Raw genomic sequence first — 22,808 nt, 5'->3', positions numbered from 1 at the left:
GCTAAAACCACCCAATAAGGTGTAGCCGACCTTATCTCCCTTCTATGACATGTTAAAGCACACATCAACACGTGTTGCTCCCTTTTACAGCTCATTTATGTATCCGATACAAATTATTTTTCCTATTTCAGGAGTACAAACTTCCGGAGGCCATAACTTGAGAACCGGGTGTCCGATTGACGAACCGTTTGAAGCGCCGGAAAGCTCGCGAAGTGTTCTATCACCTCGTAACCCGCTTCGCCGGTTACGGCAACTTTTCAGGGCGTTTCGGAGCCTCTAAAGTCCCCAAAATTAAGTTTAAACATTTTATTGCACCCCTCCAAGACGAAAACTTTAATATCTTCAAAACTAGCTGTGACCTTGCGACGCAACTTTACCGGAATGCTTATCTAGCCAACCAGAAGCTTCAGGGAGAGTTTCGCACCATTTCGTGCTCAAATAAAAAACTTACTATAAATAGTAACCTCACATAAATGCAAGGTTGAGACACCATTTTTTCCAACAAATCTCCCACTTGTCGAACACCTTGCATGAGCGGAAGGGAATGTCAACACAATGAATCAATTGCTAGGGGCCATAAGGCCCATAGACTCTGAACACCATCTGAACTTCTCTGTGCTCACAGCCTTAGTTAAAGCATCTGCAACATTCATCAAAGTGTCCACCTTAACCAGCTTCACCCTACCATCTTCGACCATATCTCTAACAAAATGATACTGAACATCAATATGTTTGGTCCGGGCATGAAATGTCGGGTTCTTAGCTAGGCTAATTGCACTCTGACTGTCACAGTAAACTGTCACTGTACCTTGTTTTATTCCAATATCCGAACACAGTCTCTTAAGCCAAATGGCTTCTTTACAAGCATGAGTAGCTGCCATATACTCTGCTTCAGTAGTGGATAAAGCAACCACAGCCTGTCGCTTACTCATCCAACTAATTGCACCACCAAACAAAGTAAACACATAAGCACTGGTGGATCTTCTGCTATCAATATCACCTGCCCAATCTGAATCCACATAACCATGGATATCAAGGGAAGTCATGTCTCCAACTGAATTACCATGATAACACAAAGAATACTCTGAAGTACCCTTCAAATATCTGAAGACTCTTTTGACTGCATCCCAATGAACTCTACCAGGATTAGACATATATCTAGAAAGTACTCCCACTGCTTGGGCAATATCTGGTCTAGTACAGACCATAGCATACATCAAGCTTCCAACTGCACTCTGGTAAGGCACTCTGCTCATGTCTTCCATCTCCAATGGGGATGTAGGACAATCTGAAATAGATAGTTTCGTTCCAACTGTAAAAGGAACACTCAATGGTCTACAATTCTGCATGTTGAACCTCTGTAACACTGAATTCACATACTTACTCTGGCCTAGCCATAGCTTTCTGTTTGCCCTATCTCTTCTAATTTCCATCCCAAGAATGTGCTTTGCTGCACCAAGATCTTTCATTTCAAATTTAGCAGCGAGCTGAGACTTCAGTTCTGAAATCATACCTTTCCCTTTGCCAAAGAATAACATATCATCAACATACAATGCAATGAATAAGAAATGATCACCATAAGATTTATAATAAACACAGTGATCTGATTTAGAACGTTCAAATCCCAAACTCAACACATATGTATCAAATTTCTGGTACCACATCCTAGGACTTTGTTTGAGGCCATACAAAGATTTCTTCAATTTACAGACCAAATTTCTTTTGCCTTTCACCACATAGTGCTCCGGCTGTGTCATATAAATATCTTCCTCCAAATCACCATGAAGGAAAGCAGTTTTCACATCCATTTGCTCAACCTCTAAATCATAAGTAGTAGCAATAGAAAGCAAAAATCTAATGGATGTCATTTTTGCAACAGGAGAAAATATCTCACCGTAATCAACACCCTCAACCTGAGAGTAGCCTTTTGCAACCAACCTTGCTTTATACTTCTCAATGCTTCCATCCGAACCAATCTTTTTCTTGAACACCCATTTACAACCAACAGGTTTTCGTCCTTCAGGCAATGGTACAAGATCCCATGTATCATTCTTTTTCAAAGCTGCCATTTCTTCCTCCATAGCAATCTTCCAGGATTCTGCATCATTCATACCTAATGCCTCTTCTACAGATTTCGGTTCATCCACACTAGTATTCAGAGCAAAAATGCATCTCCAATCATCAGGTGAATACCTTTTAGGTGGTTGTCTATGTCTTGTAGACCTTCGAACAAGCTGAGTTGGAGGTTCTTCCTCCTCTTCTGAAGATTCAGAGCTAGACGAGCTCTCCTCAAATTCTTGCCTATCTAGGGGTCTCGATTCAACTCTTTCAGGTGTAGAAGGAAGTTGAATCACATCTTCTTTTTTAGTCTGTTCTGGCTGCAATGTAACAGAAGGAGACTTAATTTCTCTAAAAATAACACTTCTACTGTGAATTACCTTTTGTGCAACAGGGTCCCAAAGCTTGTATCCTTTCACACCATAACTATACCCGATGAAGATACATTTCACAGCCTTGTTCTCCAACTTTGTTCGCTTCTCCTTTGGCACATGTGCATATGCCTCGCAACCAAAAACTCTAAGATGTCTCAATGAAGGCTTGTGACCTGACCATGCTTCCATAGGTGTTTTATCAACAAGAGCTGATGTAGGAGACCTGTTAATCAGGTAGCAAGCAGTGGCAACAGCTTCAGCCCAAAACTTTTGTTCGAGACCAGCACCACTCAACATACTCCTAGCCTTCTCCATCAGTGTCCTGTTCATTCTTTCTGCAACTCCATTCTGCTGTGGAGAATACGGAGTTGTCTTCTGCCTGTTAATTCCACAGTCTTTACAGAATCTATCAAAATCATTAGAGCAAAACTCACCGCCATTATCAGTTCTCAAACATTTTATTTTCTTTCCAGTCTGCAACTCAACCATTGCTTTAAATTCTTTAAAACGACTAAAAACTTCAGATTTACTCTTTAGAAAATAAACCCATGTCCTTCTACTAAAATCATCAATAAATGAAACATAATATGTGGATTTTCCAATCGAAGAGACATCTACTGGACCAAACACATCAGAATGGATAAGATCCAAAACACCACAAGTTTTATGAGAACTCGAGTAAAACTGAACGCGGTTTTGTTTTCCATAAATGCAATGCTCACAGAAATCAAAGTCAAGATTACAGTCATTCAAACCTTCAACAAGGTTTTTATTTTTCAAGGTCCTTAGACCCTTTTCTCCAATGTGGCCAAGTCTCTGGTGCCATAACATAGTCTTCTCTGCAGGTAACTTTGCTTCAGACGAAAGAGCACCCTTAGGTACCCAAAAACCATTTCCATCTGCTGAAGGTGAAACCTTCAAATCTTCCAGTGAAGTATCCGCAGATTTACTTTTTACAGAAGTGCTATTACACTCAATAGTGTATGCTTCAAGCTTATACAAAGTGCCAAACCTGACACCTCTAGCAACTACCATAGCACCCTTAATCATCTTACATCCTGCTTCAGAAAAGACTACCTGCACACCTGCATCTATCAGTTTGCTCACAGATAACAAGTTTCGTTTTAATCCAGGGATATGCAGCACACCATTAATCCTTTTTATTCTACCATCAGAAAACCTGATTCTAACTTTACCTCGACCAACAATGTCTAGATGTGAATCATCACCCAAGTACACCTTACCTCCATTAAATCCTTCATATTCAGAAAACCAATCTCTATTGGAAGTCATATGAAAAGATGCACCTGAGTCAATTAGCCAGGCATCATTACCTGCATGAGTCGCCAAAGCCGCAATAAAGGCATCGCCATCTTCCTTGTCGGACTCAGAATCAGAATCGAACTTTTTCTTTTTCTTCTTCTTTTCTTCTTTGCAGTCCTTACGGATGTGACCCGGTTTACCACAATTCCAGCAAATGACTTTGGACTTTCCAGGAGATTTCGATCTCCCTTTGGATTTGGACTTGCCGCGCTTCTCATTCTTCTTGCCTTTCTCCTTAGGTCTTCCACGAACAGTTAGGGCTTCCTTTGAACTGATGGATACCTTCCTTCGCATCTCTTCACCAAGTAGGGCACCCACCACGTCTTCAGATTTCAAAACAACAGAAGTACTACCGATAGCCATAACAAGAGAATCCCACGAATCAGGCAAAGAACAAAGCAAGATCTGACATTTCTCCTCCTCATCCATCTTAACACCGACGGATACTAATTGAGCCACAATCATATTGAATGCTTCTAGGTGGTCTGCAATTCGTCCACCCTCTTCCATCTTCAAGGAATACAATTTCTTTCTTAAGAAAATTTGATTTAATAAAGATTTCACTTGATACATCTCACCAAGCTTAGTCCATAGCTTCTTTGCAGAGTTCTCTTCATGGACATTGATTAGAACAGAGTCTGCCAGGCACAGTCTAATTAGACCCTTGGCTTTTCGGTCCATAACATCATACTGAGCTGCCGCAGTAGGATCTGAGGGCCTTTGGACATTCGCATCAACAGCATCCCAAAGATCTCGATCTATTAGCAGATCTTCCATCTTCAGCTTCCACATCTCAAAATTACTTCCATTAAATTTTTCCACCTCTATTCTCCCTGACGAACTCGCCATCTGAATATTCCTGCAACAAGATCAAAAAGTGTCTTCTGCACAAGCTCCCACTCAAATCTGGATTAGTTCAAAAAACCCAACTGCCCACAATTGAAACCAAAGGTGATCAGGCTCTGATACCACTTGTAAGGAAGTTAAGTAGCGGAAACAACTTCCTACACTAACCTTGAGAGGAGGGTAATGCAAAAATTTTTCAGATCATTACAACAGTTACAGAAAATAGAAATAGATATAATAGCATTCATACCACAACACAATGATTTACGTGGGGAAAACCCTTTCGGGAGAAAAACCCCACCCTCCAAAAGCAGCTCAATATTTTATTCAGCAATCAAAAACAGATTACAAAATACTTGCAGAGCAAGCTCTTCGCAGGAGTAGCACTAATCAGAGATTCAGAGGCAACTCAATAGCCATAAGACTCTTACACACAACCTCTATCTCACACACCTCATAAATAGGAGATACAATACAAGAAACCGTCAAACGGTATTACAAAACCATGGGCTAAAACCACCCAATAAGGTGTAGCCGACCTTATCTCCCTTCTATGACATGTTAAAGCACACATCAACACGTGTTGCTCCCTTTTACAGCTCATTTATGTATCCGATACAAATTATTTTTCCTATTTCAGGAGTACAAACTTCCGGAGGCCATAACTTGAGAACCGGGTGTCCGATTGACGAACCGTTTGAAGCGCCGAAAAGCTAGTGAAGTGCTCTATCACCTCGTAACCCGCTTCGCCGGTTACGGCAACTTTTCAGGGCGTTTCGGAGCCTCTAAAGTCCCCAAAATTAAGTTTAAACATTTTATTGCACCCCTCCAAGACGAAAACTTTAATATCTTCAAAACTAGCTGTGACCTTGCGACGCAACTTTACCGGAATGCTTATCTAGCCAACCAGAAGCTTCAGGGAGAGTTTCGCACCATTTCGTGCTCAAATAAAAAACTTACTATAAATAGTAACCTCACATAAATGCAAGGTTGAGACACCATTTTTTCCAACAATAATCTTCCATCATAGTATGCATCATGTCATGGAAGATGGTGGTCATTGCTCTTTGATAGGTTGCTTCTGCATTCTTCAAACCGAAAGGCATTACATTCCAGCAATACGTGCCCCATGGACAGGTGAAGGTTGTCTTATGTTGATCTTCTGGTGCGATCTTTATCTGATTGTATCCTGAAAAGCCATCCATGAGTGAAAGCATGGCATGTCCGGCTGTCAGATCCACTATGATGTCGATATTTGGTAGGGGGAAGTCATCCTTAGGACATACCTTGTTTAGATCTCTGAAGTCAGTACAAATGCGGATGCCCCCTTTTGGTTTGCCGACAAGCACAATATTGGAGATCCATTCTGCATAATCAATTGGTCTAATGAAACCAACATCTAGGAGTTTCTTGAGTTCTATTTTGACTAGCACTGCAATTTGAGGATGCATCTTACAAAGCTTTTGCTTGACAGGTTTGGCTCCTTCTGCTACGGTTAGGTGATGCATGACTAAATCAGGATCAAGCCCAGGCATGTCTGCATAGGACCATGCAAAGTTGATTTGACGCTTCTGGAAGAACTCTATAAATTTAGGTTGTTCCTCTGGAGTGAGAAGAGATGCCAGATGTATGAGATGAGGATTTTCAGGAGTCCCCACATTGTATTCTTTGGTTTCCTCAATGAGAATCGTTGATCGTTCATGTTGTGCATTAGCAGGGAGGATGTCAAACCCTTCATCCTCAGGCGCCTCAGAGAGGTTTTCACCATTGGATACGCTCTTTCTTTTTACTTTTGTTGGATCAAACAGTGCCACAGTGTGGTTTTCACTGGAAGATCCATGTTTTATTGTTATATTTTTGCAACTGAAAGGTTTGTCATCCGCCCCAAAGTATGTTGTGCTATTAAGTGCAATGGCAAATCCAGCTTTGTGATTCCCACTTGGTAGGTTATCCCTTAATTCTAAAAAGTCAATGATGGCCTCATCATTTTGGAAGAAGTCAAGGCATGGAGAATTTGGTTGGTTCCATTCGATGAGTTCAGGGTGGATAATGGGAATTAATTCATCGATTAGGTTAAGTGCGTTAGATGTATCAGTGAGGGTTAAGACGTTATGGTGAAGGTCGTTGATGGTACTCTCCCTGTCAGAATCAGGCGTAGGATGAGACGTAGGGTCTGTGGAAGATGTTTCCAGTTCAGGAACCCAAGTGGTCTTTATCTGTGCTTCTCCGTAAACAAGGATGTCTTTGCGTGGTGGAGGTGGTGATGTGTCTTCCTCATCTGAAGTGTTAAGTTGTACAGAATCAAATTCCCACTCATGTGAGTCAGTCTCTGAGTCACTTTCCAGCATCCGATTACTATACCATACTAGGATGTCTTTTGAGTTAAATACTGCAGGTGTGATTGGTTGATGTACCTTTGTAGTGATTGGTGTTGCAGGAAGGTTGATGGGGATAAAAGAATATGGTACAGGGAGTATCGGCAGTGTTGACTCAGTGGCTTCTACTGGAACTGTTGGTGCCATAGATGTTGTTGCGGGTTCTGATATAGTTGCTGCTGCTAATGGTGTTATTGATGTGATGGCTGCTGCGAATGGGATTATTGGTTCGATTGGTGGGATGATTGGCATTGGTGATAGTTGTGTTGGGGTTTTGTGCCTCGATGGGGCAGTTGGGATGGTGCTTGAGGCTACTTTGATAATGAAAGGTGTTCTTTTTGCAGTAGGTTGACATAATGGTTTGCTGGGTTTTCCTTTGCATCTGAGCTTAGGAAATATCTCCTTTTCAAAGCCTAGGCTTGTATTATCTTTGGGCTTCAATTCTGGCAGCAAGGGTTCATGTCATCCTTGTTTGCAATATCCCAAAGCACTCTGACCATCATACCCCATTCTTTGCATAATGAGGAGACCTTTGCCATACTGATCTGTATGAAGTTTAACTTTCGGTATATCAGTGGTGATGGGATCGTTATAGATCCATTCTGCCAAGTCCTCATCTTGGGTTTCTTCTTCTTGACTCTTTCCAAGGATGAAAGGCGTCAAAGCACATGCAGGCGTGTTTAGTGGTTGCTGGAGTAAATGTTGTGGTTTACCATGTGTTCGAGGAGAAGTGTGCATTTGTCCCACACAAAAGAGTTGACTCAAGTTGTATTCCCCAGGACCTTCCTCTGCTATCTTCATTTTAAGCTTTTCTTGCTTTGGTATAGTGGTGTTCGAACTGGCAAGAGAGGTGGGACTTATATATGATGTGGAGGAAATGGCTTCTCTATTATTAGGAACGGTAATCTCTAGTTGATGGCTGATATTATGGCAATACGCAAAGGGATTTGCATCGCCCAAGATTGTGATCTCTACACCATTATGTGGGAACTTGATACATTGATGGTAGGTAGATAGAACGGCTTGCATGCCGTGTATCCAAGGTCTTCCTAACAATAGATTGTATGGCAGAGGAAGGTCCAGAACCTGACAGATGATGTGCTTTACCACGGGGCCCACTCGGATTGGTAGTACCACAGCTCCTTAGGAGGAACGCTCTGCATCGTCATAGGATTGTGATCTTCTTATGAGGATCCACTGATTCTATTGCATATCCCAATGTTGTGACCAACTATAGTGTACAAATATTCAGGCTTGCTCCATTATCGATCAAGACTCGCTTGATCCTATGCTGGTTGATAAAGCCTTCAATGTGTAGCGAAGCGTTATGAGGTTGTTGGAAGGAAGAGTTGTCACTTTCGGAAAAAGTGAGACAAGGTGATGACTTTAGACTTCCAACCATGGCTTGAATTTGGTCTGTATTCAGGTTTGCAGGGACTGACGCCTCTTGGAGTGCTTGATCCAAGATAGTTTTATGAGAGGGCGATAGGCGCAAAAGCTCTAAAATGGATATAAGCGCAGGGGTTTTGTCTAATTGTTCCACAAGATTGTATTACTTTGGGATAGAGGTGGTGCCCTGTGGAGCTACCTTTATGGTGACCTTACCACGACGTGTAACAACATTACAATTTGAGTTGGGATTCTTGAAAGTTATAGTTGCAACTTGTTCATTGGCATCATATAGGTGATTTACAGTGTAATTATACGCAGCCTGTGTATAATCAGTGGTATCAATGCCTCGCCTGGAAGTAGAAGGACCCCTTTGATCTTGTGATGGAAGTGGATTTTTGAACATCAGATGATCATTATTTGTTGTTTTCGGGTCATGTCCTTCTATTTCAATTTCTCCTCGGTCAATAAGATCCTGAATAAGATCTTTTAATCGGTGACAATTACTTGTCTTGTGTCCTCTTCCTTGGTGGAAATCACAGTGTTCAGTATCTCTCCACCATGTAGGTTTGACCTGAGGCTCATAGTTTGATGTTTTAGGGAGAGTGACCAAATTTTGAGAAATGAGTTGTCGTAATACTGTTTCAATGGGTTCCCCTAAGGGAGTGTATGTGTGTTTCTATTTTTGCTGACGAGGTCTTGGTTCATCGTGAGATGTGATGCGACCTTGATTCGAAGGAACATTCATGTTGTTCTGAGGTGAAGGATTTTGTCCTGCAAACCGAACCACAGGTTGTGCATTTTGTATAGTCCTAGCATCCACAACCCCATCGTTGACGATATTCTTATTTTTGTTCCAGAAGCTTGGTTTATCACTATTGAAGCATGGGCGAGGACCATCCTTTGGTTCATTATAGATTTTGATGAGTCCTTTTTTGATAAGTGCCCTTTCACATTTCAAACCCTTGGTGATCATATCATTAAAAGAGTCTGTGTCTTTGACATCCAGGTGAAATTCCAATTCTTCGTTTAAGTTGGAAATGAATATTTCCACTAGTTCTTGTTCAGGTAACTGAAGAGAACGTCTGCTAGACATTTGGCACCATCGTTGTAGGAATACTGAGAATAGTTCACCTAGTTTTTGTTTGGTGTTGCACAGATCAGCCATGGTGATGTCGCGTTCAATATTATGGGAGTAATGAGCGAGGAATTTCTGGATAAGTTCCTCAAATGTTCTAATGCCACCTGATAGTCGGGAAAACCATGATGTGGTTGCTCCTCCCAAGCTTTGGGGAAAAATGCGCACTAGGTAGGTGTCTTCATATGCCACTTCAAGACAAGCGGAATGAAATTCTCTGACATGATCGCGGGGATCTCCCTTTCCTCTATATTTTTCGAATTTGGGTGTTTCAAATCCTCGTGGAAAAGGTGGCATATAAAGATTCCTATCAAAAGGATAGGGACAGATGTCATTGAGTGAGAATTGGTTAGTTTTGACACCACTATGAAGTTGTTGGGCGAGATTCTCGACTTGTTGCCGCAACATCTCCATTTCAGTTGGAGGACGAGGTGGTGGGTTACCTCAAGGAATGTTATATCTGATGGGATCTCTACCTCTTTCCTCTTCATGGCGACTTTGTCTTTCTGATGCTTGTCTTAATTGGGCAAGATCAAAGTCAGAGGGGAGTTTTGCTCCTTCTTGAGCGAGTTTTAAGAAGTGAGCATCCGCATTGCTCCTGAGTATTTCATCAAACAATCTGTTAAAGAGAGGGTTATGCTGAGCCCTTTCTATTGTTGCGGGAGTAGGAGTACTTGGGTTTTCGTCATTCGCATTTCCTCCAAGTGCTTCTTGAAATTCATTGAGATTTTCCTCTTCTTCTTCTTCCATTTCTATTTCTCGTTGCCTTGACTGTGATCGAGTTTGAGCCATTTTGCTTACAAGCTTTTGTTGAAGTTGTGTGAATAATGATGATGAGTTGTTTGATGATATGAAAGATTGATGTTTGGTGAATTGTGTTGCACGTGGATCTCTAGCACTTTTAAGGTAGATGTAACCGAAATTCCTTCTTTGAATTGCTTGTTTGTTTGATAAGTTTTGATGTGATAAGGTGTAGAGAAATCTGAGATGTGTTACAGATTGAACTACCTAGTAATGAGAGGATTCACTCATGAACTAGTTTTAACCTGCGTAGATGTGTCTCTTAGGATGAGCTTATCCTAGATGTAGAAACAATCTAAAAAGTGATGTGATGTTTTTGATTCAAGCAATATCTAAAAAGAGAACTTGGGACAAGAACCTCTTAATGTTTTGAGAGTTGGAACGGATTGATGATGAAGTGATGATGGATGAAATGGATGAAAAATGTTTTCAACTTCAATAAAAACTTTGTGTTACAAATGGGACAAACTCTACCTCTTCCCTTTTGGGTGTTGGTGGTATTTCTCGGGCTGTGTTGTAGGTGATACAGACGTTTGGGAAAAAGTTGGGATTAATCTTACCTCCTTGGTTTTTGTGATAACTCAGAGCTCTATATTGCATAAAAGCTCTGCGGTTCAATGATTTTGAATCAAATTCGTTTGTTTTGCCTTGAAGGTAGAGGCGCATGTCACACAAGAAAACTTTATGGGAGACAAAGATTTGTCTATTTATATAGAAGAATTTCCTCCTTTTGATCAAAGCCTTTGAGTTTAATGGTCTTCTTTTCAAGTTGATATTCTGATGACGCTTCTTCTTTTGCAAGATGTGAAGAATGGTCATAAAGTTTTTGATACTTTTGTTGTTTGCACTTTGTTGTTGGTGTGTTTGGTTGGATGAATACTTTGTTTTTGGAAGTGATTTTCTGATTTTTCTTTGACAAGAAAACAAAGCAAGCACACAAACACAAGAATGTTGCCTAAAAGGCACAAATGAGTATGGGTCTAGATCAACCCAATCCTTAGACTTGTATATGACCCTTCCTTTAGATGTATTTTTAAGGTGTATTTCCAAAGCCTGAAGTCAGCTCAATTTGCACTTGGTCTTTAAAACGAACACACTTCAAACACTTTTTATCCCTAAGGTCAAATGGCCAGTTGTGATAAATTTAGCCCACATCTTGATATTTCTTCGACTTTGGTACTACATACCTTATGAATCCCGTCGTGGCAGGTAAGGATGTGATATACTAAGTCTTGCACGAGCATAACAAATAGATGATCCCTATGATGGGGGAGTCACCACTTTTATCAAGCCATAAGTGACTTTTCAAAAAGCTATGTTTCTACTCAAGGAAATATGTATGGTGAGTATCTTGGGAGCAAAACCATCTATGCTCTTGCACTAAATTATATCGCAAATATCCTCAATCAATAGAACGGGTGGGCTACTACTTAAAGGTGTTTAGTCATGTTCAATATTTTTGGACATAAGTTCATTCTGCAGTGACTCACTTAAGAGCCTTGTAACTGGTGGTGGGGCCCATTTGTCCTTTCGGCCAGTTACACTATAAAAACAGCTATACCCAAGGCCACAACTTTCGCTCTCACCTGATTTCTATAGCGGCTCGAAGGATTTACCACGCGAGGTCATTCCCAAGAGTGATGTGTCTCTTGGCAGGCCTCTCTTAAAAAGATAAAATTTTGAGTGTTACTAACACTTTTCTCTTGCACCTAGGACCACGAAAGCCAAGGGAGAGGATAGTGTGTGTTAGAAGTAGGACCACTCGACCGAATTTTTGCACAAGCATGCCAAGCACGAAAAACACTTGTTCTTTTTAACCCATCATCGCAATGTGGTCTAACTATTTGGAGATATTGCTCCAACAATCATGATGTTCTTTTTAACTTCAAAGGCAATATGTTTAAGTAACTAGGAAAATAAAATCCTGGTCAACTTAATAAAAAGCACGTTTGCATGAAGTAAATCGCTTGCGAGAATTGGAACAAGTGGATTGTAAGTTTTAATTGCACCAAAATTTGAAGTGTGGCTTGTAAATTCTTTTGTTTGATGCAAGAAAATGGAATTGTTGATTTTAAGTCCCAAATGAAGTGTGTTTCCTAATTTGCAAGAAAACAAATGTTGTTTTGTTCAGTTTTAATGCACCAAAGACAAGTGACCCTAATTAGAAAGCACGGAAATTTTCTTTGTTCAAGTTTTAAAGCACCAAAAAGAAAGTTTGTGGTTTTTAATGGTGAGTTTTAAACCTGCACAAACAACAACTAGTCAGTAAAATCCATATCCAAGGGGGGCTTCCACAAGCCTAAAATTTTTCACTTTTTCGGTTACAAGATTTTTTTTACAACGTTCTGTTACAATAGCACTAGTCTATGTTTGAACAGAGGCGCTATTTAACACAAACGCGCTAAAAGAAAGGGAAAGACAGAGAGGCAAAAGCGCTGAAACCGGGTGAATAGCGCCAAAACAATGTCAAAAGTGCCAAAACAGTTCCAAAAGCGTTGAACTTGATACAATAGCGCTATTGTAAGAACAATAGCGCTAAAACCATAAGTATCGATAGCACTAGAGCGAGTTCAATAGCGCCAAAACGCAACCTGTGTGACAGTTTAAACATTCAAACATGTTATTGATTAAAAATAATGATCTTTTTGGTGTTTGGATTCACGTTGAGTTCACCAAATGATGCTTTGCAAAATGGACAAGGTTAGCAAATGACCCACAAGAAACCAGAAAATCGTTAGTGTTAACCAAAAACTAATCTAAACAGGCATATCAAAAGAGACATTAAAATCATGCTAATATATCTAACAAATGAAACAAAGATAATGAGGCATCTCCAAATGCCTCTTAGCATGCTCTTAGCTCCTTCTCCCTTGTTCCTCTCCTCTCCAAGTTCCAAAATAGTGTAGCTCTCAGCAGCTTTTTGCACTATGGATGCTTATGGAGGATTGAGATTGAAATATTGCTCTAAATGTAAGTAAAGAAGCTAATATTAAGCTATTGATACTAAAATGATTTATTTTAACCAAAATGACAAGATTTTAGTTTGCTATGCTAAATGCTCTCTAAAATGCCTATAGGTTAAATGCATACAAGTTTTCAGGATCTGGAGTATGAAGGAATGGGCTCTATTTATAGGGAAAATGGAGCAATGGATGGTTGAGATTGAGCAATCTCAACAAGGGTCAGGATTGAATTATTTCAAATCCATGTGAGGGCTTTCAACCCAATCCCAGGATGACAAGTGTCAATGTGAGATAGGTTGAGAGGAGAGGGAATAAGCATTAAATGCTTGATATGACCTTGGGAGTTAAAGTCAAGGTTAGTTGAATGAATAAACTCTTTATTCAAAGAATAAAGCTTTTATCCAATGGATAAACTCTTGTGCAAATGTGAAAAGAATGAATATGGTCAAAACAATAAATGTTTGGGGAGACAAGTTTGAAATAACCATAAATGGTTATGTAAGAGCCATAAATGGTCATGTAAGAGCCATTAGTGGTCTTGGAAGACTTTGGGGGTTAATTTGTTGAACACACAAAGCATTAAATGTTTTTCAAAGACTTTTGAAGTCCTTGAGAAGTGACTTCATTTTGCTTAGGAATGTGACAATAATTAGGGGATGGATTAGGCTAATTAGGAAGGGGTTAGAAGAATCTAGAAGGGGATTAGATTTTTGCAAGTGGATTTGGTGGGTGAGGGAAAATAGGATTTTATTAAAATAAAAATTCATTTATTTCAATAAATGTGTGCAAGTTGCATTTGTAGGAAAATGCAAGTGGGGGAGGATAATGATTTAAATAAATGTTTTATTTAATTTATTTAAAAGAGGAATAGGGGGTTTTAATTAAATAAATAGATTTTATTTATTTAATTGGTTGTGAATTTGATTAAAATAAATTGAATAATTTATTTAATTAATAGAAGAATGTTTGGGAATAAATTAATTAAATATTAATTTAATTAACTGGTGGCTAGTGGATTTTTAATCAAATAAATAACGAATATTTATTTAATTAAGCTGGACAGATTTGTGTGACTACAACATCTAATTAGGCCAGCCTAATTGATTTATTTTCTTTGAGTGAATGATATATAAAGGATGAGATGTTTTGGAGGATGGTATGAGTTTAATGAGAAGTTGTGTATGGTGTATTATGTAAGTAAAATGGTGTGAAATTATAGATTACTAGTAATGAAGTAAGTTTCAGATGTTTAGAACAATGAAATGTAATCAACATTTCAAAGGATACACTTCTACTCAATTCAACAATAATTATTCTTTGTAATTAGATCTATTGTATCAAACCCTAAAGAAGTGATCTTCATGGTTTTGCAATTCCATTGTACCTTGCCCTAAGGTTGTGTGTCTTAGCCTACAAATCCAAATAAGGAGCAATGACTTCCTTGGCCTAGACTCTAAAACTTTGTAATCACTTTTCATATAGTGAGATAGTTCTCACTTTGGTTCTTCCCTCATTGAGTTTACCATGTAAAATCTCGGGATCCTTTTGTGATTAACCTTTTGTTTTTAATTGTTTACTTCTACACATGTGATAATTGGAATGAATGGTTAAGTTTCAATATATGTTGATTCACCCCCCCCTCCCCCCTTCCTCATTCATTTTTAGAGACCCCCTTACAATTGGCACTTAATGAGTACAAAGCATAGACAAGTCCAAATGGAGTGAAAAATGACACTTTGTAATGAAAGCATGAAATCAGCTCCATTGGATTAAGAGTGAATGGAAAAATGTGTTTGCAGATTTAACAAAAAATATGAGAGGAGAAAATGAGGAAAAGTTAAGACCCCTAGGTTGGAAAGAACCAAGGGCTAAAACTCCATGTCACTAAGGTCTTAAGTCAAGTGAAGGCACAGACCAAGTCAATGCCATAGGAATCCAAAACAAAGTGAACTGTCAACATATAGAGGTATCTATGTAGGTTTTAAGGTTCCACCATGCTAGCAAAAAAATCCCAAGATTCAAGCCTAAATTACTCCAAATTGATACCAAAACAACAAAATATCAAGCCAATTTCTTAGGAAATTTCAAATATTAGATTTAGGAATACAAAGGCTGCCAAAATTATCACACCATGAAGATATTTAAAAAAAAAAATCAAACAAGGAGTGTCAAGGTTAAGATTGAAAGTTGAAAATGCTAGATTATGAAGTGGATTTAATGCCAAAACTCATATTTTTAAATATTACAAATTTGTGTTTGCAAAGGTCCAAAACCATTCATGTCAAAATAGATCAAACTTCAAACACCAATTCCAATCAATTTGTAGATTTGCCTCAACTCCAAAAGGAGATTTAACAAAGATTTATTTGCAAAAAATAAAGGAATCTACAAATATTAGTAAATAATTTGCAAATTTTCCTCTAGAGACATCAAATATTTTCAAATATTGCTCCTCAAGGACTAATCAAAGCTTAGATCAAATAATTAGGCCTCATTTTAATGGATGTGATAAATAATATTTGGGAAAATACATGCAAATATTTTTTGAATATGTAAGAATTTGCCAAAATGATTTCTATATTTGGACAAACTTGTAAAAATTATACAAATATGCTTAAATGAATAAAAATTTGTAAATTTTGAACAAAATTCATTGATTTTTTTGGTACTCTATGGTAACTTGCAATCTTCTAGCTCCATTTTGTAAATCTCACCTCAAATATTCATGCCAATTTTTCTTGCAACTTCATTTACTTTTCCTTTCCACTAGAATGGCTCTAATACCATGTGATATTTAGCCAATAAATTAGGCAAATGGAAACAACAAAGAGATAGAATTGCAAACAATGAAGATGATAGAATTGCAAACAATTAAGATGATTGCATAGAATGATTGAGCATATAGAAGAGAAGTGGAAGTATATAAAGAACAAATGTCCTACCTACCACCCTACCTAATTGGCCACATGCCACATGGACATGCCACCTAAGCACCTAAGCATGATTGCACACAAACACCTATAGCTTTATTAATACTTTCCAAATACCATACATAAATTAATGAAGATATAATCTTCTCATCTATTTTTTCTCTAAAAATTTAATAATTAAACAAGTTTAAGTTGATAAATGAAAATAAAAATGTAACAACAATGCAATATATTTATCATTTAAAAACTTTCTATGGGAGAAAATGTAACAATAATGCATTAATAATATCAGCTATAGAAATTGCTCCCTTCATGATGATCATTAATAACACTAATCATGCATCTTCACACTTAGATGTTAAGAAACATAGAAATGGACTTATACCTTTATTTTTCAAGAACTTAAACTAGTAGGATTAGAATACATTTTTTAAGTGGAACATAATCTCCTATCATCTAAGTGGAAACATATCACTCCAAGATTTTTATCCCTTAGCACAAATATAAGAGTATTTAAGCTAGAGGACTATATGAATTGACAATTAGTGGGAATAAATTTCTCTAGTATAAAGAGATGGAAAGAGATCTAGTTCAAATTATCAAATGAGTCTTCAATTATATTATTTTTTCCTATATGAGATGGTTTTTTCCCTAGACAAAATTATTAGGTGTGTCGTCAAAACTATTAGATAGTTCCATACCTAGCCAAAATTTTCATCTCAAGACATAACTCCATCTTGTTTACCTCTCATTCATCTTAGCTACTTGAGAATTCACTTACGGTAGAATTAATCTCTTAAAAAAATTAGTATAATTTGTTTTTTTAATAAATTATCTATCTTCTCTAGCATCTTCATTTCATGTCATTGTATCAATATCTCTTTCATAAGGCTACTATCCTCCTTTCTTGAACCTTTTTTCTTTCATACAACCAACACAACCACAATATTAGAATTTTTTAATATCTATTTATATATAATTTAGCAAATTCTACTTATTGGAAAGTATTGAATTAAACTTCATTTGTCAAGGGATTTGATGTTTTTTTCAAGTATTAGCATGTGTTGTTGTTAGAAAAAAAAAAGTATAACAATAACATACTTTGGATGCAAATAAAAACATGGAAATTTATCCTTGAAACCTTAGTTTGGAGAAAGTCATCAATTGAAGGAATCAATTGATCTTTTCCCTTTGTTCTTCACCTTGGACATTTATAAAGAGAAAATTTTGGGGTGTTCTTATAGCAATCACTAATTTTCCACACTTCACTCAACTCTATGTGATCTCACAATTTTATTAATAAAAAATAAATGAATTAACTTATTACTCACTTAACATTCATATATTTATAATTGGACTATGTCTCTTATACTATTTTTGGGTTGTTTCCTCAAATCATGATATTTGAAAGAACTCCATTTTGCATGGAAGAATCATGATAAAGTACCCCCATCTAACATAAACAAACCAAATTTCTTACAATAGTAATCTCTTTGTCAAAAACAAAAATAATCATGGTTACTAACAAACTTGTTAATGGAAGGGATGAAATTGCCAATTTACAAGGACAAAATTACCCTCGTGATTATGTGGTGATATAAAAAGATCCATGTGTATAAAATAAAACTCTTCTTCATTTGATGAAAGTGATGTTTTACTTATCTATGTTGATCATAGTGGGAGAAAGATACCATTTTTTTTTTCTATGCATGATTCTCTCTAACATATCTTTCCTTCTTAGAGTAATAGCAAAAGAGGGGAAAATAAATGAACAATTTTGAACCAATCTAAATATATGATATTTGAATCCACAACACAAACAATAGTTGAACCATAATATTTTCCTATCAACCTATTAAGTAATAATAATAAAAAAATCATTTCATGTATCTTGAGACAAACTCCTCTCATGTTCCTTTTATGGCTCCTCATTATTTTACTACAATCAAGGAAAGAGATTTTGCATGTTTCTTTTTGTTGGTCCATGTGACTACACCTATATCATATCTAGAAGTAGAAATTATATCATCTAAAAAACTACCCAATCTAAATTTGCAAATCCACATAACATATGAGCTTTTCTTCTATTATACAAAATGTCAAATTCAAGTGTCCATAAATCACATATCTCTACCCTCTTCATTGTTGTCCAATGTTCTATATTTGGTGATGTAATGAGTCAAGAAATGAAACTCACAACATAACTCAAATAAAGTCTAGTGATTGTAGATATATTAAGCTCCCCAATAGTTGCATGTACTACCTATCTAATAATTATTGTTTCTTAAAATATTTAGCCCTTTCTCCATAGATGTAGACAAGATTTTACCAAATTTTGTTTCAAATATATCAATCAAACTCTTTATATATTTGTTTTGTGAGATAAAAATGTTGCCACCCATTTGCCAAACTTCTACACCTAAGCAATAATATAGGAGGTCGAGATCAATCATGTCAAAAATTATATGTACATTAGATTTGATTTGTTCAATAGCACATTTATCACTACCTATATAATAAATGGCATCTACATATGTGACTAGTGGAGTAATTTTTTTTAAATTGGAGAAAAAATTCTTACAATGAAAATTTTAAATATGTAAATCTAGTTTTTATTCATGCAACAATGCATTACCCATAAAATATCATGAGTATTTAATATCAACAATAATAAATTCAAAAATCTATAAATTTGCAACACTTAACACTAGATATATGTAAAAAATACTTTCAAAAAATCTCATCGGCAAAGAAAGGCTCAAGAATGTATTAATCATCAAAAATATAATATATATGCAACACTCCAAATCCCTTCAATATATAGCATTCTAGTTGCACTTATGTACATATGAAATAACATATTTAAATTATAATCTTATGACTTCAATATATAGATTAATGGAATAGGAACTTTTATGTAGTGATTATTCATATGAACCATCTAACCATAATAATGATATGTAATGTTTAGATTCTTTGTTGCATCGTCGTTATTGCCTTTCCCTCTCTTCTATGAGTGTTTGTGTTTTCTCTTATATTTAAATGAAAAAAAAATTATACACCCTTTATTTCACTACTACTATATTTTTCCCTACCATTTATCTTATTGTAAGATCTTATAGCTTAAAACTTCAAACTTTAGGTCAACATTCATAAAATTAAAGTGATCTCCAATGTCTTTGATCTTGATTAAATGCTCTGACAATAAATATTTATTATACATCATAATCAAAAATAACATATCATTCAAGAAAAAGGCTCTACCCTTGTTTGAAGTATCACAAATGCTTTCAAATATTAATTAAATTCTGAACCTTATCTAGACTTTAAGAAGTCTTTCATGTTTTACAAAGAACTTGATAAACATTACTACTTATCTATTACATTCATCCAATTTATCATGTTCTTTACCATTTTTAGTTCCTGCCCTGCATGGAACTATTGGGGAGGCTTAAATTTAAAGCTTGATTAGTATGGTTTCTTTCAATAAATTCATATTACACTATGTGTTATGAGCAACTTGCAATTTTCTTCCCTAAAATATTGATGTGCATTATTTTGCTAGTCTGTGATTGGTGTTGATGAAGGCTGGCTCTGCATTCCCAGAACCCAACACCAGAGAACACACATTCTGTGAGGTCATGGGTAGTGTATAACAAATTATCATCGGGTTTGAACGCACATTTTGCGAGGTCCTGGGAAGTGCATAACAGATTGTCGTCGTGTTTCAAAGACAAGTGTCCTACATTTGAACAGTCCGTGGGAGCAAAGAATGCATACAGATGTTTTCTTCTATGAAACAAATGTGCAGTCTAGTATGAAGTTAAAAAATAGAGCATCGAAAAAAAAGGGCAAAGACGTTTCAAATAAACTTTCAATGACAGTGGCCGAGAATTGAGAGCATTCAAACAAGGTTTATACTTTCAGGGACTGTGGCCAAACCCCTAGATTACTTCAACAAATTAAGAGACCAATATGCATCGATTGGCTTCTGCCCAAGGTGAGTATGCCTTTCTTTTAAATCTACTCTGCGGGCCTCAATTTTGCTTATACAAGAAAGAACAATCAATTTGCAATTTATTTCTGACCATTTTATCCTAATCGTGACATTTCTACCTTAATCATATGTGCATAATGGCACATAACTGTTTTTGAAATACTAATATACATGTTGTATCTAATCAAACCAAAATAATCATCATACAGTATCAATTGGGCCTTAGAACTGTTGAGTTAAACAAATGCTATAAGCTCTTCCAGATCACCATTTTCCTCCCCATTTGCTATCATATCCTTTCTTGGGTCTGCTGATGAGATAGCACCTGATAATCCCATAGACCTTATTATATTGTTACCTTCAACAAATTTCTTCTTGTTAGAGATCAACATGTGAACAGGTCTTAAGCTTGCATTGTAACATTAATGTTTCTTTAAATAATCTGACTTTTGAAACATGGATAGCAGCCCTGGAACAATAGAATGATTGTGCATGGATCTGAAAATTGAGATAATGGATGCCAAACTCCTAATGCTTGCTTGGTAAGACAAATGTATTTGGATTTACCATTGTTGTAATTTTAATGATATTTGGCATCTGAATTCTGATGAGCAAAGTTTATATTTTCAGGAAGATGCGAGTTGCACGGCATGGATATTTTACTTTGGTATGTTTTCTATTTGATTAAGTATACTACCATGTACATGCATATGTCAACTGCAGTTATTCTTTACAAGCATTTCCAAATGTTGGTGTAAATAATTATTCATCTTGGATATTATTACACCTTACTTAAGTTTACTTAGGAAATGCATTTCATAGTAGTTTGGGTATGAGACACTTGAGTGTTTGTGCCACATTGGGATAGTGTGTGTAGGAGAATTTCCACCTTTTATGGTGTGATCTTGTTGTTACACTCCACATTCAGTGGGTGATCCACCTCATGTGGACTATTATATTGTTTCTCCTACCTACCCACACCTATTTCCTACCTACCCTTGTTTCTTATTGAGCCACATGTCATGTTTGTGTGCTCACATGTCCATATAGCCTTGCCTATATAAGCAAGCTCATATTCATTGTATGTATCGATTGATGATCCAGTTGATCAGTATTTTCATCTTGATAGAATACAGTTTATTTTTATCATATATTTTGTCTCTCTTATTTGTGCTTTCCATTGCCTCTTGATCTTGGAAAAATCTCACATGGTATCAGAGTTGTTCCATGTCTCACATGGTATCAGAGCCATTAGAGTGTCATTGGTTTGTTAATTGAGAGAAATTTGATGTTATTTGGGGTTTGCATTTTGGAGTTTTCTATTGCAGGTTATTATTAAAGCTTGATGGGTCAAATCTGAGGTTACCATTGGATTGAGGAGGACCAAGAAAGTCATTTTTTTCCTTTTGTTTCATCCAAATCAAACTTCGGAGGCCAAATCTAGAGGCATTTGAATTTTGACGCTGCAACAGAAATTTTCCAGAAATTATAATTTTGCAGGCATTTTTCAAATAGCGATATCTCACTCATCCGAACTCATTTTTTCGAGAAATTTTTTTTGTTTTGGGGTAGAACTTCATGATATGTACAGTGGTGCATAATTTTTCTAATTTTCGGATACAGGTTTTTTGGAAATCGTGAAATCGCAATTTTTACAACTTTGGAGGCTTCGTTTGGGCACATATGGACTCCTTTTCAGGTGCCATTTTTTTGAAAGTGCAAATTTTTTCATCTACTTTCATAATCTGCCATTTGTTTGCAGTGATATTAAGTAGAAATTGTACTTTCAGTATTTAGCCATTTTTGGCATATTTGGTACTCGTATTTTGCTTGGATCTCAGTTTAGATCACTAGCAGTATTTGTTGAAGTCTCTTATATCTCATTTTGAGAAGTTGTAAATAGAAATCAGAAGTCCACTTTGCCTTTGTTTTGCAAGTGGCCCATTGTATATGCACTAAGTATAAAGTACCAAAATCACCATTTTGAGGGGATTTCTTGATTGAGAATTTTGGGGGTTGTCTTGTGTGACTGTGCCTCTCTCTATCTTGTGTTTTTTCATTTTGGTGCTATGGGTTCTCCTAAATTTCCACTTTTAACTCCTCATAATTATGCATCATGGAAAATTAAGGCATGGAGTAAACTAATGGAAAAAGGACTCATTCATTATGTAAATGAAACTATTACAGCACCACCTGATCCTAAGGTTGATCCTAATGCTCAAATTGAATGGTTACTAAGAATGTTAAGGCACTTGGAACTCTTAGAAAGTATGTATTAGGTGACCTCATTTTTCACATTGATAAGTGTACAACAATTAAAGAGGCTTGGGATATTTTTAAAAAATTGTATGGTCAAGTTGATGAGATTAAGGGCTACAAGCTTGATAGTGAACTCACAACTTTAGATCCCAAGGATTTTGATACAATCCAAGATTATGTCACAAAAGCAACTGCACTAAGAGCAAAGCTAAAGGATTGTGGAATTGACAAAAAGGATGCTCAATTGGTTTATAACTTGTTGGACAAGCTTCCTTCAGAGTATGCAACCTTTGTATCTAGCTTTCACACCCATAGGTTAGCTCAAGGTTCCTCATACACTTCTCCCTCATTTGAT

This window comes from Cryptomeria japonica, chromosome 5 (genome assembly GCF_030272615.1).
Source record: "Cryptomeria japonica chromosome 5, Sugi_1.0, whole genome shotgun sequence".
NCBI lineage: Eukaryota > Viridiplantae > Streptophyta > Pinopsida > Cupressales > Cupressaceae > Cryptomeria > Cryptomeria japonica.
The sequence above is the reverse complement of the archived record's forward strand: the minus strand, read 5'-3'. Positions refer to the sequence as shown.